Raw genomic sequence first — 24,600 nt, 5'->3', positions numbered from 1 at the left:
CACCGAACTGCTTGTGGATGAAGAAGAGTTACTCTTTTCCCTTGGAGGAGAGGTATTTTCTTGTTTTCCCATATTTCTTGTGATCCGGCGGTGATTTCTTGTCATCTGATGGATGGTGTGTTTCTTTCAAATTCCTGAAATTCAGCCTGAATGTTCAGGAGCAAGCAGACAGAGGTGATCTAGAATCTCTTTGCCATTTTGTTGTGATTGCTGGTGCAGCAGATTCAGTAGATATTGGGGAATATTTTAACCCTATTAGTATTTGGATGTTTAGCTACAGTGCACTTAGATCCGTTGCTAGCTCATTTGTTGGAAGCTGAATTATCGGTAGAAAATCTTCATTCCCTGAAAAATGTAGTTCGTTGGAGCCATGTGGAACCTTCTTCTGAAGGCCCAGCTTCTTCTGCTATCAGTCACTTTAAATTGATGTATGATACAAATTATTTTGGTTCTGACTCAGAAGTGCTTCTGTTGTACTGTCCATAATTTAAAGAAGTTAAGCAATTTCATTTTACAAATAAGGAAACCTGGCCTACCCTTGCTTATGTGAAGCCATTTCTATAGGTTTTACTCACCCTACTCAGTGTGAGCATTATTCACTTGACTGTTGATCAGAGTGTGCTGCCTCAGACACAACTGGGGTATGCCAGGACACACAGTATATAGACCTTGTTGCCATTCTAAGCCAAAAGTTTCTATATCATACCTGGTCCTAAGGGTTTAGGATGAGACTGTTCAACTGTAGCTATTTCCTTTACAGAACAGTGATCTAGATTATTTGTATTTAGAAGCAAAAATACGATGACAATATGTCCCACATTTAGCAGTTTTAACTCCAAATATTCTTTTTATACTTTCAAGTCACTGAGGCAAGCAGATGGTGTAGGGGTTACATTGCTGGATTCCCATATAGCCAACCGCTGTTCAAGTCCTGGATCTGGTGGCTTCAAACTTAGGCTGGGCACATGTGCGTGCATGCCCAAAATCCTAGGAGAAGGGATTGCAGTGTGGCCACGCTCCTGAGAGGTGATTTCTCATTTTACCTCTCACTGTCTCTGTGTGGGCATGTGCCCTCAGGCAAAGACCTCTTAAAAAACGGGGGGGGCGGAGGCTGTGAACCAGCAGATGGTGTAATGGTTATATCACTGGACTCCCATGTAGTCAACTGCAGTTCAAGTTCCAGACCCAGTGACTTAAAACATGCCAGGTGTGTGTGTGTGTGTGCATGCCCAAAATCCTGAGAGGAGAATTGGGAAGAAGGGGTTGTGGCATGGCTATCCTCCCCGGGGAGTGATTTTTCACTTCTCTCTCTGGTGAGTACATACGCCCTATAGCAAAAATATCTCTCTCAAAAAAATAAAATGAAAAAAATTCAGGCCACATGACTCAATTTTATACTTTAAAAATAATTCTGTGGGCCAGTGGTGGCGTGGTGGCTTGAATCCCACATGGCCAATCACAGTTCAAGTCCTGTATGTGGTGACTTGCTTTCTCACTTTCCTTCTCTCTGTCTTCCTCTGGTGAGTGCATGTGCCCTATTGCAAATTTTAAAATAATGAAATATTTTTAAAAAGAAAATAATTATGAATAAACTGCAAAGCATTTATTATGACCTAGAAAAGGAAGTGCATACTATAAGATGATGGAGAGTGTTAGAAAACTACCTTTAAAATTCACAATGGGGACATCAGGTAGCATGGTGGTAGAGTTGCTGGATTTCCATGTGGCTGACCACAGTTGGAATCTGGACCCAGACCCAGAATCTTGAAACTCATACTGGGTATATGTGCATGCCTAAAATCCCAAGAAAAGAGTGGAAGAGAAATTGCTGCATGGCCATACCCTCTCAGGGGTGATTTCTCACTTTCCCTCTCTCTGCAGAAAGTGCATACACCCTATGGCAAAAACAAACACAATGCTTTCTAAAAGCTACTTACAATGGCTGAGAAACAATTTGATTCTACCTTTTAATTTTTCCTCCTTTTTAGAACAAAACTGCAAAATGACTGGTTCACAAACCAGGAATCTGCCTTAACAGAAGTTACCTGTAGGTAATAATGCTGTTTTCTTCTGCTCGGCACATAGATGAATACATGCAATAACTGTTTAATGGATAAGTAACTTGCTAAATTATAAAACTTTGATGGATTGCTAGTCCTTTAAGTAATAATTGATTTATATCAACCCTTATCATTTATTACCTTTATGACTGACTCTGCTCTAGTGAAGTGTACTGTTTCAGACAACCAAGGGAATACATTTCTTAATAAAATCTTACCTGCCCTGACAGGAGACTGAATTGGGGTCCTTAATTCCCAGTGTATCCGAACTAGTTGGAATGAAGGACCAGCAGATGGTGTAATAGTTCCATCACTGGACTCCCACTTTGTCGACCATGTTTCAGGTCCTGGACCTGGCAACTTAAAACTCGGGCCCGGCATGTGTACATGCATGCCCAAAATCCTGAGAGGAGAATGGAGAAGGGATTGCAGGGTTCCCATCCCTCCTAGGGGATTATTTCTCAGTTTCCCAAAATCCCTCTAGCAAAAATCTCTCTTAAAAAAAAAAAAAAGAAAAAAAAAAAACTAGTCAATGGGTAAGGTAGAAAGGGCCAAGATATTTGAGAATAAAATACTATGTATAGTTAGTTGAGCTTTATGTCATCATGTATTTAATGTCATGATCATAAAGTTGTTATTGTAATGCTTAAGTTTCTTTTCTCTTCTTTTTTAAAGTGGTATTTTGCCCTAAGGTGCATCTGCTTGCCAGGGAGAGAGAGAGATTCAAAGGGATTACCCCACTCCTGAAGGGATGGCCATACTTCAATTTCTTCTCCTCCATTCTCCCATGATCTTGGGCCCGCACACACAAAATGCCCAGTCTGAGTTTCAAGTCACCAGGTCTGGAACTTGAACCATGGTCAACCATGTGGAAGACCAGCGACGTAGTAACTATACACACCATCTACTGGCACCACACTTAAGTTTCTTTTCTTTTTTTTTTGGAGAGGTTTTTGCTATAGGGCGCGTGCGCTCGCCAAAGACAGAGACAGAGAGACAGAAAGCGAGAAATCATCCCCCAGGGGGATGACCACGCCATAGTCCCTTCTCCTCCATTCTCCTCTTGGGATCTTGGGCACGCATGCACACGTGCTCAGCATGAGTTTTAAGCCACTGGGTCTGGGATGCGAACCGTGGTCGACTACATGGCAGTCCAGCGACATTGCCATTATGCTAACTGCTGGTCCCAGTTTATTTTCTAAAGGATTTATGTCTAACGTCTCCAGAATGACTTGATTTATAGTGAAATAATTTTTCTTTGGGACCTGCTGCTTTATTCCAAGAAGATGCTGTTTTATCAAGACTTCAATTCTCAATTTTTTTAAGAATTATTTTATTTAACTTTATTTATTTTAATTTGACCAGAGAGGGACAGAGGGAGAGAGAGAGAAGGAAAGTGAGAGAGCAAGCCACCAGGTTCAGGCCTCAAACCTCAGTCAGCCATGTGGGAGTCCAGTGCCTTTAACCACCATGCCACCTGCAGGTCCCAATTCTCAATTTCTTTAAAAATAATTTTAAAAAATACAATTAGAGCATTTTGTATTCTTTTAAAAAAATTTAAATTGTATTTATTAATGTTATTATTTATGTTTGCTCTAGAGCACATGTGCTCACTAGAGAGGGAATGTGAGAAAGCAAGCCACCAGGTCAGGGACTTGAACCTCAGTCAGCTGTATGGAAGTCCAGTGCTTTAATTTTTTAAACAGTTTTTTTTTATAAAGAATTAATTTTATTCATAATTATTATTTTTAAAATTTGATGAGAGAGAGAGTGAGAAAGCAGATCATCAGGTTTGAGACTCAAACCATGATCAGTCAATACGAGAGTTCAGTTTAACCACCATGCCACATGTCAGCCCCAACAAAAAAATTTTAAGGTTATTTTATTCATGATAAAGAGCATGCACACATGCAAGAGAGTGAGACGCTCTTTCCACTGGATCTCATCACACTGTGATCCCATTTCCCCAGCTCTCTAGTTCATCAGGATCTCAGACACATGCACATGCTTTCAGCCCAACCCAGTCATCCAATCCTGCAGTCAGCCATCCGACTTCCAGCATTGCAATTCACTTTGCTATCAACTACACCACCGGGCTGGGCCAGGTAGAGCAATTTTTTGGTAGGACTTCATCTATCTAGTCCTATTTTCCTATCACCTAGTAATATTATCAGTCACAACAATATGAAAACATTAAAGGGTCTCTTGTTACACTAAATCCTTGTCATAAAACCTTAAAATAAATTGCTCCTATTATCAGACTACACTAACTCTCTCTACCCTCTGCCTTCTTTATTTGCCCAAGTACGTTTGTGTAGTGCCACCTGTATTGACAATCCCACAACAACTAAGTCAAGCTTTAAGAGCAAGTGCTATGCGATATGTTCATATTTTTAAAAATTATTTTGTTTGTTTATTTATACATAACAGAGAGGCAAAGAGTAAGAGACAGAGAAATAGAGAGAGAGAAAGTGAGAAAGCAAGCTGCCAGGTCTGGGACTCAAACCACGGTCAGCCATGTGGGAGTCCAGCACCCTTAACCACGACACCATCTGCCAGTCCCACAATATGTTCATATTTTAAATTTTCTGATTAAAAGAGGGTTTTTGTGGGACTGCAGGTGGCATGGAGGTTAGGGTGGCTGGATCTGTGGTTAGGTGGTGACTGTTGAGTTCCAAGTCTTGATCTGGTAGCTTAAAAGTCATGCCAGGCTGGGAACCAGCAGTTAGCGTAATGGCTATGTCGCTGGACTCCCACGTAGTCGACCGCGGTTCGTGTCCTGGACCCGGTGGCTTAAAACTCACGCCGGGCGCGTGTGCGTGCGTGCCCAAGATCCCGAGAGGAGAATGGAGGAGAAGGGATTGCGGCGTGACCATCCCCCCTGGGGGGTGATTTCTCACTTTCTGTCTCTGTGTCTCTCTCTGTCTGTCTGGCGAGTGCACGCGCCCTACAGTGAAAATCTCTAAAAAAAAAAAAAAAAAAAAATCTTTAAAAAATAAAAAGTCATGCCAGGCTGGGAACCAGCAGTTAGCGTAATAGCTATGTCACTGGACTCCCACGTAGTCGACTGCAGTTCGCGTCCCGGACCCGGTGGCTTAAAACTCACGCCAGGCGCGTGTTCGTGCGTGCCCAAGATCCCAAGAGGAGAATGGAAGAGAAGGGATTACGGCGTGACCATCCCCTCTGGGGGGTGATTTCTCGCTTTCTGTCTCTCTGTCTCTCTCTGTCTGTCTGGCAAGCGCACGCGCCCTATAGCGAAAACCTCTCAAAAAAAAAAAAAAAAAGTCATGCCAGGCACATGAGCATGTGTGCCCAGAATCCCAAGAGGAGGAGTGATTGTGGCATGGCTGTCCTCCCTGGGAGGGTGGTATGTCACTTTCCCTGTCTCTGACGACTACACTTGCCCTGTGGCAAAGGGAGAAAAAAAAAGAGAATTTTTGTTTCATCAACAAATATTCACTGGATATCCACCAAGTATCACATAACAGGTGGATTCTGAGAATATCAAGGAATATAAACACAGACATGCCCATGGAAGTCTGACAGTCTCATGGGGAAGAAGTGGGATAATAAATCTGGAAGCCATAAAAAAAAGAACTGCAGTATAATATATTGAAATGGTAATACAATGCCAGAATGATTTATTTTAGTAATCATTCAGTATCAATTAAATGGGTCAAATACACATTTGCATGAATGACAAATAACTTCAGTTAAAAAACACTAAGTAAAAAACTAAAAAGACACCAAATAAGCCTTACTGGTTACATGAGTAGGAAGTGGGTAGTAGATGATTCCACGTACGCTATCCAGTGGAATGTGTTTTCCTCACAGCTCGGATTAAGCCTGTAACCTAAAGTAATCATCTTTTTGTTCTTATTTAACCCAGTTTTTTTGTTTGTTTGCTTTTAGCTTTAGCTCCTCTAATATGTTAACATTTTAGTGTACCAATTCTCTTTATCTTTCCCAGTTCTCACCCCTAATCTTCCCATTTTCATTTGCCCCATTCAGCACCAACCTTAACTTTGAGTAGAACAGGGTACTTTGTGGCTTAAAAGGAATAAAAAGTGGGACCAACAGTTAGTGTAATGGCCATGTTGCTGAACTCTCATGTGGTAGACCATGGTTCAAGTCCAGGACCCAGTGGCTTAAACTCACACCGGGTGTGTATGTGTGCGTGCCCAAGATCCCGAGAGGAGAATGACGAAGAAGGGATTGCAGTGTGGCCATCCCCCCTGGGGGGTGATTTCTTGCTTTCTATCTCTGTCTGTCGGGCGGGGGCACGTGCCCTATAGCAAAAACCTCTCAAAAAAAAAAAAAAAAAAAGGAATAAAAAGTTACTTCCAAAATTATCTTCCCAGTAAGCTTGCCTCAGTAACTAAATGTCTACCACGAGAATGTTATTCTTAGAGCCAGTTCGTGGCATGGTGGCTAAGGCACTGGACTCTCATATGGCTGACTGTGCTTACATGCCCAAAATTCCAGGAAAATGGAGAAGGGATTGCAGTGTGACCATCCTCACTAGGAGGAGGGATTCTCACTTTCCTTCTCATTGTCTCTCTCTCTATGTCTCTTTCTGACAAGTAAACATGTCCTGTGGCAAAACCCTGAAATTTAAAATAAATAAATAAATAAATAAATAAATGTTCTTGGGCCAGCAGGTGATGTGGTAGTTAAAGCACTGAAGCCCACGTGGCTGACTGCATGGTTTGTGTCCCAGACCCAGCAACTTAAAAATACCCAGTTTTGGGGTCAGCATATGGTATTATGGTTATGTTGCTGGACTTCCACATAATTAGTGGCAGTTCGAGTCCCAAACCCAGCGGCTTAAAACTCACGTCGGGTATGTGTGCGTGCATGTGTGCCCAAAATCCCGAGAGGAAAATGGAAGAGAAGAGGTTGTGGCGTGGTCATCCTCTCCCCTCCCCACTGGGGGGGTGGGAGGGATGCAATTTCTCACTGTCTCTCTGGCAAACACATGCACCCTATAGCAAAAAACTCAAAAAAAAAAAAAAAAGAAATACCTAGTTTCATTCATTTCTAGTGCTATGTAGTGCTGTCACGCTTTATTCCTCCTTTGTAGACTTGAAAAAAATCATACCATGCCTCAAACACTAATGGTCACATTCAGTTTTCTTTTTATGAACAGAAATTGTATCAATTTCCTTTTAGGTTCATTAATGAAAGATCAGATACTTGGCCTTTTTTAGGGTTTTGAAGTATGGATTATGCAATTCTAAAAGTAAAAATAATTAGTGCTATTAAATTATGTTCCATAGTTTATCTCTCATCTAAAACATATCTCTTTCTAGATGGAATAATTTCTCTGTCTTGTTGTAATACTCCTCATTCAGAACTCTCTTCCAACTCTATTAAGTCTGTGTCCTCTTCTGTGAAATATAATTAGTGTAGAGAAAGTTGATGAAAATATTATCTAGCCTCCTGATGGAAAATGACATTCAAAACAAATACAAGTATTCTAAATAATTGCCAGTATGATATGAGAACTACCCAGACAAAGTTATGAGAGTCAAATTGCTTAAAGGAAAACTCAGCACTGTGTAAACTATGAACTTTTCTAAATACCCATTTGACCTTTATCTTTCTATAGACTTCAGGGCCTAGTACAGTCTATTTGGATACTTACCTAATCTCTAATAGTGTTTTCCTTTTTATACATGACAGCAAGTTTACATCTCACCTAGGCTTGGGATGGAAGAAACTTGAGTTGTCTACAGTTTTTTTGTGTTGTTTTTTTTTTTAAGTTTATTTTTTTCTCCCACGAGTAAATGAGCACCCCCAACAAAGCCTCAACACTGTATCTAACCCTGCTTCAGTCACCCTTGATCATGGGCACTGTATGACTGGCATACTCAGGGAAGTCTCTTGGCATGAACCTGGAACCTTGCCACATGGTTTAGTCTCACAGAGTGTTATATTTTTACCATGTCATCATTCAGCCCCTTGAATTGTTTACAATTATTATTAAAATGGGGAACAGGGATTTCCTTGAACAAATGGACTAATATTTTGAGCACTTATTAAATGCAAAAGACTTTTTAATTTTCACATAAACTTCCTAGGTGGAGAGTGATAGAATCTCTATTGTTCACTTGCCCAAAGCTACATAGGTACAGCTAATATTTGCATGCTTACCATAAGCAAATGCAGTATTCCCAAGGGCATTACATTCATTTCATTCATGTTTCTCATTAAACCTTTGTAAGAACTCTGCAAGGTACAGTTAATATTGTCATCCCCAGGGCCAGCAGGTGTCATAGTGGTTAAGGTGCTGGATTCCCACATGGCTGACTGCTGTTCTAGTTCTGGACTCAGCAGCTTGAAACATTGGGCACGTGTGTGTGCATGTCCACAATCCTGAGAGGAGAATGGAAGAGAAGGGATTGCAATGTGGCCATCCACCACCCTACCACCCCTCAGGGTGATTTCTCGCTGTTTCTAGCAACCACATGCACCAGATAGCAAAAATCTCAAAAAATAAATAAAAATATAAATATATATGTGTGTGTGTTATATATAGTCATCCCTAGTTTGTCAATAAGAAAGCTGAAGCTTTAAAAGATGAGGCAGTTGCCTCAATATTACAAAGCTGAGACTGAACCCTGGCTGATTTGACTTCAAAGGCAGCCAAACTTCTAGCACTAAGTATCCTTAGTTAGTCTGTCATTTATGAATTAAGTGTGGCTGTTTATGGTGGGGAGTCTGTGAGGGAGGCATTAAGGGGGAGTCATTGGGCCACTACTGAGACACGTACCTTCCTTTACAAACAGGTTTGTTATGAAATCAGACTGGAAAGATATGAGAGGTTGAGGAAGGTGGAGGTGTGGCTGAGTCTGTTTAGAAACTGATTACATCTGAGCCTCTGGCCCTTTTGCCTGCCAGCTGACTCAGAGCTGGCAGATCAGCCAAAGCCCAGACAGGTTCATTTCATGGCTGCATACTTCAAAGGATCTGATTCCTGGCAATGTTGTGTACACTGCTTTTCAGAGGGCACAGCCTTATTGGGGAGGGAACAGGACAGTCTCTGTGAGGTATTTGTGAAAGTCCTAGGCAATATTTAACTCTAGACCCAAATACATACAGTTTGTTCTAGGTCTGGCAAGTAAACCCACTGAAAATGGGGTATTTAAACTGTATTTTATAGTACAAGGGTTAAATATATGGGCCCTAGAATTAGATGGATTTGAATCATAGCCTTATCTTCACTACTCAATTGTGGATAAGTTACTAGCGTTCAGTTTTGTCATGTATGAAATGGGGATCTCAGTAGTACCTGCTTCATGTGGTGGTTGTGAAGATTAAACAAAAATGAGTGTAAAGTATACGCACAGTACCCAAGACATAGTAAACACTCTAGAAAATGTTTTTATTCAACTAAAGCTCAGATTTTATAAGAGGATGTCAGGGTTTAAACAAAATAACTGATTTTTATTCTTTCACTGAGACTTTCAAAATATATTTATTGTCTTGGGTTGGAGGGATGGAGAAACAGCAATAATTCATTGAATACCCAAAATGAACTATGTATTTATTATTTTTTAACTTTTGTCATATGATCTGTGTGCCTGCTGGAGAAAGACAAAGGGAAAGTAAGAAATCACCTCCCCAAGGGGATGGCCAACCCCTCCCCCCCAATCCCTTCTTCTCCAGGCTCCTTTCAGGATTTGGGGCATGCAAATATACACATGCACTGAGCATGATTTTCTTTTTTCTTTTTTTTTTCCCCCCTTGGGGCATGTGCACTTGCCAGAGAGATAAGAGACACTGAAGGAAAGTAAGAAATCACTCCCCATGGGGGATAGCCACTCCGCCATCCCTTCTCCATTCTCCCCCTGAAATCTTGAGCATGCGTGCACAAGTGTCTGGTGTGATTTTTCAAGCCACCAAGTCCAGGACTTGAACAGCAGTCAGTCAGGTGGGAGTCTAGTGACATGACTGCCACACCATCAGCTGGCTCTAACTGGGATGACTTTTAATCCTCCAGATCTAAGACTCAAACCATGGAATCAGCCATGTGGGATCTAGCTCCTTAGTCACCACTCCACTTGCTGGCCCTAAGCAATATATTGTTCTCTGAGGTCAGCAGGTGGCTTGGTGGCTAAGGCATTGTATTCCTACTTGGCCAACCATGGTCTGAGTTCTAGACCTGGCAACCTGAAAATTCACACCAGGCACATGTGTATACATGCCCAAAATACTGAGAGACCGGAAGAGAAGGTATTGCAGTATGGCCCTGCGGGGGGTGACTTCTCACTTTCCCTCTCCGTGTTTCTCTCTGGTGAGCATACATGCCCTATCACAAAAACCTAAAAAGTAAAAAAGTAGATCAAAAGAGTTCTTAGGAGAGAGTGGAGTAGAAGGGATTGAGGCATGGCCATTCCCCCTGGGGGGTGATTTCTTACTTTCTGTCTCTGTCTCTCAAGCAAGTGCACATGCCCTATAGCAAACAATCGCTCTTAAAAAAAAAATGAGGGGTCAGCAGGTGGCATGGTGGATAGAGGCGCCAGATTCCCACATGACTGAGTACAGTTTGAGTCCGGGACCTGGCGGCTTGCTTTCTCGTTTTCCCTTTCTCTCTCTCTCTCTGTCTCTTCTCTGGTAAAATTTAAAAATAATAACAAATGGAATTAAATAAATAAATCTTTTTAAAAATTAGTTTTAAAATATATATATAGTCTCTTTTAATGTTGACAGCCCTGTGAAGTATTTTTCCAGTTTAGTTGTCAGACTGAGAGAGGTTTAGAAACATGCCCAGGATGAAGTAGTCAGCTGGTTTAGGCCCAAAGCCTGAGAATAGATGGCCTTTATTCCCACCGAAGAATGTTATTCAGCAGGCAGACACACAAGTAAGTATTAGTATTCAAAGTGCTATTGCTGAGGCTTGCACTAGGTGCTTGGGAGCACACATCAGGAAAGGTGAACTCTGGGATGAAGTGAACTTAGTCCCTTTCACAGGAAAAAATGATAACAGTGGGGCTTTAACTGGCAGTCAAGTAGGGGACTTTAGTTGGTGGAGCGATTGAGAAAGTTCTTTCTGGGTTTCCTCAGGTCACATTGAAAAAGTTCCCAGCACATGAACTCTGGGAGACATATTCAAATCATAGCAACATCCATTTATAAAAACAAAACTCTTGGCTTATTGGGAATAGAATAGAACCTCTCAAACAGATAAAAGGTATCTATTTGGTTTTCAGAAAAGTTATGAGACATTTTTGCAAAGAAAAACAGAAAAGGCATGACTTTTCCGTCAACCCAATATAAAGACAGCAATGTTTAAGGAAGCAAAAGCTTTCTTAAAGTGATAAGGAGCATCTTTTTAAAAATATACCATTAAACTTAAAAGTTAAATGTAGTTGTTAAAAGATGAAAAGCTTGGGGCCAGCAGGTGGCATGGTAGTTAAGGTCACTGGACTCCCACATGGCTGACCGTGGTTCAAGTCCTGGACCTGGCAACTTGGTTTCTCACTTTCTCTCTCCCTCTCTCTCTCTCTCTCTGTCCCTCTCTGGTCAAATTAAAATAAATAAATAAACAAAGTTAAATAAAATAATTCTTTAAAAAAGAGAGAGAGAGAGAGATGCAAAGCTTTATTTTTGAGATCAAGAATAAGAGACTTGTGGGACCAGCAGATGGCGTTAATGGCTACATCACTGGACTCCTATGTAGTCAGCCTTGGTTCAAGTCCCAGACTTGGTGGCTTAAAGTCACAAAGGGCGCGTGTGCTTGCATGCCCAAGATCCCGAGAGAAGAATGTAGGAGAAGGGATCGTGGCGTGGCCATCCCCCTGGAGGGTGATTTCTTGTTTTCTGCCTCTATCTCTTTCTGTCTTTCTGGTGAGTGCGTGTGCCCCACAGCAAAAGCCTCCCCACCCAAAAAAAAAAAAAAAAAAAAAAAAAAAAACCACAAAGAATAAGAGACTTATTTTATTTACCATTGTCCTGTAGGTCCTGGCCAGCTAAGTAAAGCAGGAAAAATACAGGAACCAACAGGTAGCACAGTGGTTAAAGTACTGGGCTTCCATATGGCCAACCATGGTTCAAGTCCCTTATGTGGCAACTTGAAAAATCACACCAGGCACTGTGTGTGCATGACCAAAATTTTGAAAGGAGAATGGAGAAGAAGGGATTGTGATGTGGCCATCCTCCTTGGTGGATATAATTTCTCACTTTCCCTCTCTTTTTCTCTGCAGAGAGCACATGCACCCTACTGAAAAAAACCTTAACACACACACAAAAAAGAGGGAACCAGCAGTTAGCATAATGACTATGTTGCTGGACTCCCTTGTAGTCGACCGTGGTTTGCGACCGGATCCAGTGGCTTAAAACTCACGCTGGGCACATGTGTGTGCGTGCCCAAGATCCTGAGAGGAGAATGGAGGAGAAGGGATTGCGGTGTGACCATCCCCCCTGGGGGGTGATTTATTGCTTTCTGTCTCTATGTCTCTCTCTGTCTGTCTGGCGAGCACACGCGCCCTCTAGCAAAAACCTCCCCTCACCAAAAAAGAAAGAAAGAAAGAAAGAAAGAAAGAAAGAAAGAAAGAAAGAAAGACAGACAGACAGACATAAATAAAAGGTATTACAGGGTCAGCCCATGGTTTAGTGGTTAAGGCAGCTGGATCCCACATGGGCCATCACTCGACTCAAATCTTGGACCAGTGGTTTGACTCGGCACATGTGCACATATGCAATAGGCCCAAAATCCCCAAAGGAGGGAGAAATGGAGGGGAAAAGATGGCGACATGATCCATGGGAGATGTCTTTTTCACTTTTTCTCATGATATCATGTGCTCTCTGGCAAAAACTTTGTGTGTGTGTTTGATGAGAGGTTTTTGCCATAGGGCGCTCGTGCTTGCCAGAAAGACAGAGAGAAACAAAGAGACAGAAAGCAAGAAATCACCTCCCCCAAAGGGGTATGGCCACACTGCAATCCCTTCTCCATTCTCCTCTCAGGATCTTGGGCATGCACGCACACATGCGCGGCATGAGTTTAAGCCAGTAGGTCCGGGACTCGAACCGCGATCAACTACATGGGAGTCCAGCAACACAGCCGTTAAACCAACTGCTAGTCCCTCTGGCAAAAACTTTTTTTTTTTTTTTAGAGGTTTTTGCTATAGGGCGCATGCTCTTACCAGGAATACATAGAGACAGAAAGTGAGAAATCACCCCTCAGGGGGGATAGCCACGCTGCAATCCCTTCTCCTCCATTCTCCTCTCAGGATCTTGGGCACGCACGCACACACGCCTGGCATGAGTTTAAGCCACTGGGTCAGGGACTCAGACTGCAGTCAACTACATGGGAGTCCAGCAACATAGCCATTACACTAACTGCTGGTCCCTGGCAAAAACTTTTTTAAAAAAAATAATAGGAAGAAACACATTTTTTTAAAAAAACTATGTATAAGTTATTAGATTTATTAAGAGTTTAGAAAGTTTACTGAGCACAAATATATAAAAATCAGTTGAATCCTTACATACCAGTCACAAATAATTTTAACACTTTTTTAAAAAAAGAACTATTTTATTTAGCTTTACTTATTTTAATTTGACTAGAGATGTAAAGAGTGAGAGAGCGAAAGAGGGAGAAAATGAGAAAGCAAACTGCCAGGTCTGGGACTTGAACTATGGTCATCCATGTGGGAGTCTACAACCCTTAACCACCATGCTACCTGCTGGCGCCTAATTTTAACACTTTTTAAGATAGAGAATTTATAACAACATTAAAAATATTGAGTACCTAGGAATAATCTTAACAAAAGATATGTATTTCTCTAGGGAAAAGACTAAAACTTTGTTCAGAGACATTTAAGAATAAATAAATGGAGAACTATATATATTAGACTCACTGTCTCCATCACTTCTTACTGCTCTGATTATAGTTCATTTGTTTATTCATTTACTTATTTTTTTATTCAACAGACCTTTACAGAAGAGCCAACTATGTATCATGCACTATGCTAGTCACAGAATGAAAAGAAGTGAGTAAGATAGCACTGCATAGGAATCTCTTTGGCAATCATCTTTGGCTTCACAACTCTAGGGGTCCAGGATCACTGAATTTGGAGGAAAAGGGGGCAGGCTCCCAGGTATGATGAAAAATTATGAGCTTTGGTATGAGAGGAATTAGGGTTTCTTTTTTCTTTTCTTTTCCTTCCTTTTTTTTTTTTGGTTATAGGGTGCATGTGCTCACAGGAAAGAGACAGAGGCAAGCAGAGAAAGCACCCTTCTTGTAGGGGACAGTTGAACTATAATCCCTTCTCCATTCTACACACACACACACACACACACACACACACACACACACACACATGCCAGGTGTGTTTTTCAAGCCACCAGGTCAAGGATTCGAACCATGTAGTTGACCATTTGGGATCTAGTTGCCTCAACCACCATGCCACTGGTGGCCCTGCGATTGGGATTTTCATTAGGGTGCTATTTAATTATTGTGTGAACTTAAGGCTGTTCATCTCTAACCCTTTATGTCCTCATCTGTTAAATGAGAGTGACACACTTTCCATAGAGTGTTAGTTTACACATTCTGTGGTCTCATTTAAGTGAAGTACTAGTACATTAATGGCTCCTTCTTAGGAAAACACTATGCCTTTGCCTCTCCAGTTTCTCCTTGCATTCTTGTCTTTTGTGGTTCCTCTTTCCCATTAAGCCTGACCTTAATTTACTATAAAACCTATTCTCACTCACATAATCAAATAAATTAAGAAGTAGGTGGGACACACACACAGTGTACTTGCCCCAATCAGAAAGCCACCTTCCCACGCCTCTTCCCACACGGCCGTCACTGCTTCAAGCATGAACTGCTGGGTCTCAAAGACCAGCAGTTCTTAAGCGTCCACACCAAGCATTTCAGGCCACCTCTGATTAAAAGGAGTCTATCTGATGCAAGTGGACTATTTCCACGCTTGCCTTTTAGTTCCTCAGTAACTGGACAGACTATGCAGAGGGCAAAAGGATCTTATGTGGAAGTTGACACTAAAGGAATGCTGAATATTTCATTCTTGGGCTTGCGATGCACCAGAACAAACGTCCTTTGTCTTCTCCCAGACAGTGTTGGCACTGGTTCTTTATGTATATGTTTTCAAACCCTGCCCTAAGCACTTAGAAAGTTGCCCTCTTCATTTATTTACTTATTCCTTTATTTATTCATTCATTTAACACCTATTTATCTAACAACAATTATGTACCAAGCCGGTGCTACATCTTGGGGCTATATCTGAGAGAAAGACATACAAATTAGACCCCTACCTTCATGAAGTTTATCAAGGTAGACAAACAAAAAAAACATGTCACCAAATACATTAACGAGAGAATTGCGATAAGTAATAGAAAGGTAATAAATAGGAAAATGTATTAAAGAGGAATTGGGAAGGGAGAGAAGCAAGAGTTGTCAGAGTGTACCTTTCTAAGGACAGAATATTGAAATTGAGCTCTGAATAATGAGAACGTGCCAATTATGTAACCATATAATTTGTGAATAGTGACATCTTATTTCTTCCTCCTTCTCAGTGTAAAATTATACATTTTTTCTCATAGTATCTAAAAAATAATGATTAAATATTTCATTTAATTTTAATTTATTCTTGGTATAGAATATGAAGTGTTGCACCAAGCTATTATTTTCTCTAGCTGAATATCCTGATTTTTATGTAATGTTTTGTTTTGTTTGCTAGAGGGCATGTGCGCTTGCCAGAGAGAGACAGGGAAAGGAGAAAGCACCTCCCATGAGAATGGTCACACCCTTCTCCATCCCTCCCACCTTTTGAGATTATAGGCATGCACACTCATGTGCCTGGTGTGCTTCTGAAGCCACTGGATCCAGGTCTCTACCTGGGCCTGGCTGCCTTAACTGTCAGGCCACAGAACCAGCCCTGTAACCATATTGAATAAGCCAACTTCCCCCGATAATCTGAAATGCGAACTTGATAATTATTAAATTCTTATGTGTATTTGATTCTATTTTTGAAGTTTTTCTTCTGTTCATTGATCTCTTTTCCATTTAAGTTATTATATATTTAAATGTTTTAACATCTGATAGGACATATTTATGTTTATAATATTTATGTCTATCATTTATTTTTTCATATGAATTTGAGAACTGGTTTATCTAGTTCCAAAAAAAAATTCTGTTAGGCTTTTTATAATAAAATTTAAAATTATAGACTAATTTTAGGCCTTCTTATTTATGAACAAGGGCTGTTTTTGTTTTTTTATTTTTGCCAGCAGACACATGTGTATGCATAAGAGAAAGAGAGCCCTCCAAAGGAGTCTGGTCATCCCACAGTTCTTTTTTCTTCCATGTCTCCATCCCGTCAGAGTCCTGGGCATGTGTGCATGTGCCCAGCATGTATTTCAAGCCACCAAGACCAGGACTGGAACCCCTGCTGACCATATGGAATTTGGCTCCCTTTGCCAGGGCTTAACTGTTGTGCTATAGAGCTGGACCTTTTCTTTCTTTCTTATTTCTTTCTTTCTTTTTTTTTTTTTTTTTTAATTTAAATGCCAGACTTCACATGCGGGGGGTGGGGGTGGGGTGGGAGAGAGAGAAAGAGAGAGAGAGAGAAGCATCCTCCAACAGGGCCTGGTCATGCTGTAGTATTTTTTCCTCTGATATTCATCTCATCAGTATTCTAGGCATGTGCATGCATTCTCGGCATGTAAGCTGTCGGGGCAGGCCCCGGTCAGCCATGTGGAATATTGCTTCCCCTGCACAGCTCTTAACTGCTGCTTTAACAGCTGGCCCTTTTCTTGTTTGTGTTTCTGGTTTTTATTTATTTATTTATTTATTAACCTGATCTGGCATTAAGTTCCTTCTTCTTCTTTTTTTTTTTAAATCCTTGTCCAAATTTGAAAACCCTGAAACTTCTATTTATAAATTATTTTTCTGAAGAGTTATTATGTCATTCCTGTACCTTTACTCCATAAACCTATACCTAGGAAATTAATGTTCATTTATTTATAGTTAGATATTCTTGTTCATGTTTTCATTTTTGCTTTAGTGTTTATTTTTATTTTTTTAACTGTCTTCTTAGGGGCTTAGTATATTAAGTGTATAATTGGTGTTGGTAACAAAGTACTATTGGGTCATGAGGAAAGCCATGACCCATTTTTGCATAGAAAAACAGAAATACATCATGACTTTGCCAACAACCTGATAAATAGCCATGCAGTCAATTACCTTGCTAGCCTCAACGAGTAATAGCTGGTTACAGTGAGGAAGGCATTTATTCACTAAAAAGGCTGAGGAAAAAAGTATTAACACAGGGTCCAGCAGGTGGTGTGGTGATCGAGATGCTGGACTCCCACATGACCAACTGCAGGTTGAGGGTCACATCTGGTGCTTGCTTTCTTACTTTCCTTCTCTCTGTCTCTCTCTGATTAAATTAAAAAATAATAATAGATAAAATTAAATAAACCAATTCTTTTTTATATAATTTTAAAATTAAATTTATTATTATTATTTGTAAATTTGCTATAGGACACATGCGCTCACCAGAGAGAGAGAGAGAGAGAGAGAAAGCAAGCCACCAACTCCAGGACTTGAACCACAGTTAACCATGTGGGAATCTAGCACCTTAACCACCATACCACTTGCCAGTCCCAATAAACTAATTCTTAAAAAAAAAAAGTAATAGGGTCCAGCAGGTAGCATGGTGGCTAAGGTACTGGATTCCCACCTGACTGACTGTGGTTTGAGCCCTGGACCCAGAGACTTGAAACTCACACTGGATGCATGTGCATGTGTGCCCAAAATCCTGAGAGGAGAATAGAAGAGAAGGGATTATGGCCTGGTAATCCCCCTTGGGGAATGATTTCTTACCTTCTCTCTCTCTGTATTTTTGTCTCCTATGAGCACACATGCCCTATGGCAAAAATCTCTCTCTCAAAAAAGGTAATAACATATGGAAGGAAGCTAATAAGGTGATAAGTGTTAAGAATGAATTATTGGGGCCGGTAGGTGGCATGGTGATTGGTGTGCTGGATTCCCACATGGCTGACCATGGTTCAAGCGCCAGACCTGGTGACTTGCTTTCTCACTCTCCCTCTCTCTCTCGCCAAGTTGAGAATAATAACAAATAAGTAAAGTTAATATATAATTCTTTTAAAAAAGAATGAATTATAAAAATATGATTTCTTCAAAATTGGCAATGATATAAAGTCTGCTTTTATAGATACAACTATAAAACTGAGTTTTATAGTTATATCAGGTTTTTCTTTTGTTTTTGTAAACAGCTCATTACTCTTTCAAAGTAGTCATGTTAATCATGTGTTCACAGTCTCCATTCATTTAAAAGTTATTGTATTTAATAAAGACATTATTTTCTCGAGACATTTTGGTGTAACATGGCTATATTTACAGTGTCAAAAGTCTTAATGCAGTTGGACATATTTTCCCAAACGAGTTGCAGAGAACATGACAAGAAAGGAAGAGGAGTGTTTTGTTTTCAATTTTGTTTTTGTTTTGAAAAGGGGGTGACCCTGTTCAATTCAGAATGAAGAAAACTGTGAATTATAACAGCTTCCTCTGAGAACTGTTATTTTAAAACTAAACTGATGACATGATAGCTCAGGGAGTACTTCCTGATGTCTTGCAAGTGTTGTGGGCAGTTTGTTTCCCTGCATGACGTAAGGTAATTTTTTTTCTCCCTAAATGTTTTTGTTAAGTCTAGGGACTTGAACTAGTATAGAGAGCATTTGCTGTCACATATGCCTGATTATGAATTTTGATATGAATCTTTCAAGGAAATCCAATAATTTTTTATTTTAGAAATGTTATTTTGGGGGCATGGTGATTAAAGGTGCTGGACTCCCACATAGCTGACTGCAGTGTCCCAGATCTGGCAGCTTGCCTTCTCACTTTCCCTCTCTCTCTTTCTCTGGTCAAATTAAATAAAATAATAAAATTATTTTATCTTTAAAATAATTTTAAAATTATTGTTTTAAAAAAATATATATGTATTTTAAAAGAAATGTTGTTTATTTAGGGACCAGCAGACGGCATAGTGGTTACATTGCTAGATTACCAGATAGTTGACCACAGTTCAAGTCTTGGACCACCTGGCAGCTTAAAACTTATGCCAGGCCCGTGCATGCATGCCAAAGATCCTGAGAAGAGAATGCAGGAAAAGGGATTGCAGCACGGCCATCCCCCCCTGGGAGGTGATTTCTCACTTTCTATCACTCTCTCTCTTTCTCTCTGGCAAGCACACATGCCCTATAGCAAAAATCTTACTTAAAATAAGTTTTTTTTAATGTTATTTTTTAACATTTGAATGTATTATAGTATCTCCCTAATATCGTTACTGTGAAACTGAATAAATGCAATGTGTTTCATTGCACTCATTCATTTCATTCATTCCATTTTCATGTATATAAAGATCTATATGACTAATGTAAACTCTTATTTAGTAGATGGTAAGTAATGCCAGAGCACATTCCCTGCCATGTGTTTCTCCCTTCCTTCCATCCTCAATTCCTTCCTTCTTTTCTTTCTTCTTTTAGTTTATTATTTTTTCTTTCTTCCATGAGTGAGAAAGACAGAGAGATACAGAGACAGGAAGATAGTCACCCCAACAGAGTCTTCATGCTTGGATCTCTCCCAGCTACAGCCAGCCGTGGATCATGGACACATGCAAACCTGACATGTTCAGAGAGGTATCCAGATGCAAATGTGAACCTTTCCTTGTGGACAAACCTCATAGATTATTGTGTTACTGTTGTGCCACCATCCAGACCCCCCCTTTCTTTCCTTTCCTTTCCTTTCCTTTCCTTTCCTTTCCTTTCCTTTTCTTTTCTTTTCTTTTCTTTTCTTTCTTTTTTTTTTCTGGAGAGATTTTTGCTATACAATGCATGTGCTCACCAGAAAGAGAGAGACAGAGAGATAGAAAATGAGAAATCAGCCCTCAGGGTGGATGGCCATGTCACAATCTCTTCTCCTCCATTCTCCTCTCGGGATCTTGGGCACGCACACACATATACCTGGTGTGAGTTTAAGCCATCGGGTCCGGGACTCGAACCACAGCCAACTACATGGGAGTCCCGCGACATAGCCATTAGGCCAACTGCTGGTCCCCCCTCCCTTTCTTTTTAATCTATTCATTTGACTAAATAACTTCTTTCTTGGAGTCACCAAGTTCTTTTGATTCTGCTTCTGAGATGTTTTTCATATTGGTTTCATTATCTTCATTCTGTCTGGCAATGACTTATTTCAGGATTGCAACAGTCTTTAATTTATTTCTCTTTCTCCAGTCTTGCCATTTCCAATTCATCTTTCATACTCTTCAGAGCTTCTCAAAACAGACTGATTATGACTCAACCTCTCTTGCTTAAATACTTTTAATGATCAGTCTTCATTGCAGGCATCTTGTCTCCTTTGTCTTGCTTCTCTGACATCAAACAGGGTGTTCTATGTTAACCACCATCTTTTATTAGCATCTTCAATTTTCTGCAATTATATTAGGTTACCAACTTTGTGAACTAAAAGATTTCTAAGTGACTTTTTTCTTCAAGAATTATTTATTTTTATTTTTTATTTTTATTTTTATTTGACCAGAGAGAGAGAGAAAGTAAGAAAGCAAGCCACCAGGTCCGAGACTTGAGCCACAATCAACCATGTGGGAGTTCATGCCTTAGCTACCACGCCACCTGCCAGCCCCTATAAGTGACTTTTAAACATATGAAAAACACATTCAATTTCACTTACAAGAAGAGATCTGTATGTTAAAATAATAATATCAGTTTGGCAAAGATAAAAAAGTTTGGTAATATATTATTTTGGCTACAGTGTGGAAGAAACATTCCCAAATAATGTTGATGTGTAAATTGGTACCTTTTTAAATAGAGAACAACTGGACAATATAAAAAATGGCCATATCCTTGCCTTATCATTTCCTTTTCTAACAGAAATACACATGCAAAGGTGTATGTAAAGATATTAATTGCAGCATTGTAACAACAAAAGATAGGGAATAAGTGAAATGTTAATCAACAAGGTGATGATTATGTAACTTGCAGGGGCCAGAGTAAGGGAGGGGGGGAGAAAGCAAGCCACCAGGTCTGGGACTTGAACCACAGTCGGCCATGTGGGAGTCCAGCCTTAACCACCATGCTATCTACCAGCCCCAATATCCTTTCATTTTTATAAAATTTAAAAATATTTGGGGCTAGCAAGTGATGTGGTGGTTAAGGTGCTAGATTCCCATGTGGCAGATTCTGGTCTGAATCCCAGTCTTGGTGGCTTGCTTTCTTACTTTCCCTCTCTCCCTTTGTCTCTCTCAGGTGAGTACATATGTCCTACAGTAAACTTTAAAAATAAAAATAATGATTGGGGCTAGCAGGTGGCATAGTGATTAGGGTGCTGGACTCCCACATGGTTAATCTTAGTTCAAGTCCCAGACCTGATATCTTGCTTTCTCACTTTCCCTCTCTCGCTCACACTCTCTTTCTCCCTCTGGCAAGCTCACATTCCCTATAGTAAATTTAAGTCTAATAACAAGTAAATAAAAATAAATAAATAATTCTTAAAAAAATAGTTTTAGGGGCAGTCATGTGGTGTGGTGGTTGAGGTGTTGGACTCCCACATAACTGACCTCAGTTCGATTCCTGGGCATGGCAGCTTGCTTTCTTACTTCCCCTCTCTCTCTGTCTCTCTTTGGTCAAATTAAAAAATAATGATAAATAAGATAATTCTTAAAAATAATAATAATTTTGAAATATTTTTAAATATTAAAAAATATATGTATTTATTATATATTAAAATATTTCTAGTTGATTAAAAGATGCAAAATTACAATTAGATAAGAGGAATAAGTTCTAGTGTCCTAAAGCACAGTAAAGTTACTATAATTAACAATACTTTATTGTATATTTCAGAAAAGCTAAAAGAGGATTTTAAATATTTCCCATACTGGGGCCGGCAGGTGGTATGGTGGTTAAAAGTACTGGATTCGTGGTGGTAAAGGTGCTGGACATTCCCACATGGCTGACCATGGTTTGAGTCCCGGGCCTGGTGGCTTGCTTCCTCCCTTTCTCTTTCTCTCTCTCTCTGGTCAAATTAAAAAATAATAACAAATGGAATTAAATAAATAAATAAATAAATAGGTTTTTAAAATTTTCCATACAAAGTAATGATAAATATTTGCAATGATGGATATGGTTATTATCCTGATTTGATCATTACATGTTGTATTCCTGGACTAAAAAAAAAAAATCATACTGTACTCCATAAATGTACAGTTATTTATTTTTTTCTTTTCTTTCTTTCTTTTTACATTTTTCCACAAACATTTACTTTACATATCAAAAAATTTTTGCTCATACTCCATAGTTCTTGATATTTAATAAACAACTTTCAAAATTTCAAAATACTGAATTTTAAAGATAATGTTCAAAATATTTCTTAAAATTTTGTGTAATTTTGCTTGTGACTCTATAACAACAGAGACAGTATGGTTTTAAATATTTTTGAGAAAATATTTACATGTCAACTGCTCCAACTGTTGAAAAGTAAATGCCCAGCACACTAGTCACACATAAACCTCAATTCAGCCCTGTCTACCAAGTATTCTGTGACATACCATTTGCTAGCAAAGATCAGTCTCTTTTTCTTCCTTCAAATTCTCAAGATAATCCTCTGTTGTGGTTGCTCTTTTGCAGTCTTTACTGATTTCAATGCTGGGCTGGAAAAGTCCAGGTTATTTTATGTTATAAATTCTTTCATATATCTTCTGTAATCCTCTCTGCCAGGCAGAACTATTTATGGGGCCAGGCCATCTTTCTAAGAGGTTCTGTTGGCTTACTTGAGATACACCTTAGTTTCATAGTTTTCTGATTAATCTTCAGATATGACATTCAGGTCAAAGCCCTGTCCAATCATGAGTATTTCCAATTTCTGAGCTTCCCTGAATAGGCCAGGACACACTTTAAAATGGCTTCTTGTCTGAATATTTCAGGAGTCTCCAGTTATTGTTATTTTTTAAAACTTGCTACAGGGGGGCCAGCAGGTGGCGTGGTGGTTAGGGTGCTGGACTCCCACGTGGCCAACTGTAGTTCAAATCCTGAATCAGAGGTTTGCTTTCTTTCTCTCTTTCTCTGTGTTTTTCTCTGGTCAAATTTTTAAAATAATTACATTTTTAAAAATTGCTATAGGGCATGTGCGTTTGCAGGAGAGAGACTGAGAGAAGGAAGGAGAGAAAGTGAGAAAACACCTCCCAGAGAGATGGCCATATCGTAATATCTTTTCCTCCCTTCTCTCAGAATTTTGGATGTGCCAGCACACATGCCTGGTATATTTTCCCAGGGAGCCAGTCTGGGACTCAAACCACTCAATCAGCCATGTGAGATCCAGCCATCTTCACTACCACACCACCACCTGGCCCTTAAATGTACAATTATTGTGTGTTGATAAAACATTTTTAAAAATACTAAAATATCTCAGGATCAGCAGTCGGCATAATGGCTATGTCGCTGGACTCCCATGTAGTCAACTGCAGTTTGAGTCTCGGACCCGGTGGCTTAAACTCAGGCTGGGCGCTTGTGTGTACATGCCCAAGATCCTGAGAGGAGACTGGAGGAGAAGGGATTGTGACTTGTCCATCCACCCTGGGGGGTGATTTCTCACTTTCTGTCTTTCTGTCTCTCTGTCTTTCTGGCCAGTGCACACGCCCTATAGCAAAAACCTATCCAAGATAAAAATACTAAAATATCTCTTGAAGAGATTGAAAAGAATGGTTGTTTCTGAGGAGATTAATTAAGGACAAGGGATTAAGGGTGCTAGACAGACCACTCTGTACTCTTCAGTACTGTTTTTTTTTTTTTTCACCAGACACGTGTAGTGTTTTTCAAAAATAACAAAGCAATGATTAAGAAAATCTGACAGGGGAACCAGCAGTTAGCGTAATGGCTATGTCGCTGGATTCCCACGTAGTCGACCACGGTTCGTGTCCCGGACCCGGTGGCTTAAAACTCACACCGGGCGCGTGTGCGTGCGTGCCCAAGATCCCGAGAGGAGAATGGAGGAGAGGGGACTGCGGCGTGACCATTCCCCCCTGGGGGGTGATTTCTCGCTTTCTGTCTCTATGTCTCTCTCTGTCTGTCTGGCGAGCACACTCGCCCTATAGCAAAAAAAAAAAGAATCTGACAGATCACCATGATTATATGATCCTGGTGTTGTGCTCCGTCTTAAAACATTCCTATGAAATGGGATTATTTATCTCTAACAGAGGAGTAAGCTGACAATTGATGTGGTTGAATATCTGGTGGAGGTGCTTGTGTAGTTAAGTGATGGGGAGGCCAGAAATTGGTGTGGAGATAAAGGTGCTAGATCCCACATAACCAGCTGCATGGTTTAAGTCCTGGGTCTGGTAGCTTGAAAATCACACCGAGCATGTGTGCATGGATGCCCAAAAATCCCCAGAAGAGACTGGAAGAAAAGTGATTGCAGCATGTCCAGCCCCTCTTGGGGGTGATTTCTCACTTTCTGTCTCTCTCTGGATATCACATACCCTATAGCAGA

The sequence above is a fragment of the Tupaia chinensis genome, unplaced genomic scaffold, assembly GCF_000334495.1.
Source record: "Tupaia chinensis unplaced genomic scaffold, TupChi_1.0 Scaffold000139_1, whole genome shotgun sequence".
NCBI lineage: Eukaryota > Metazoa > Chordata > Mammalia > Scandentia > Tupaiidae > Tupaia > Tupaia belangeri.
The sequence above is the reverse complement of the archived record's forward strand: the minus strand, read 5'-3'. Positions refer to the sequence as shown.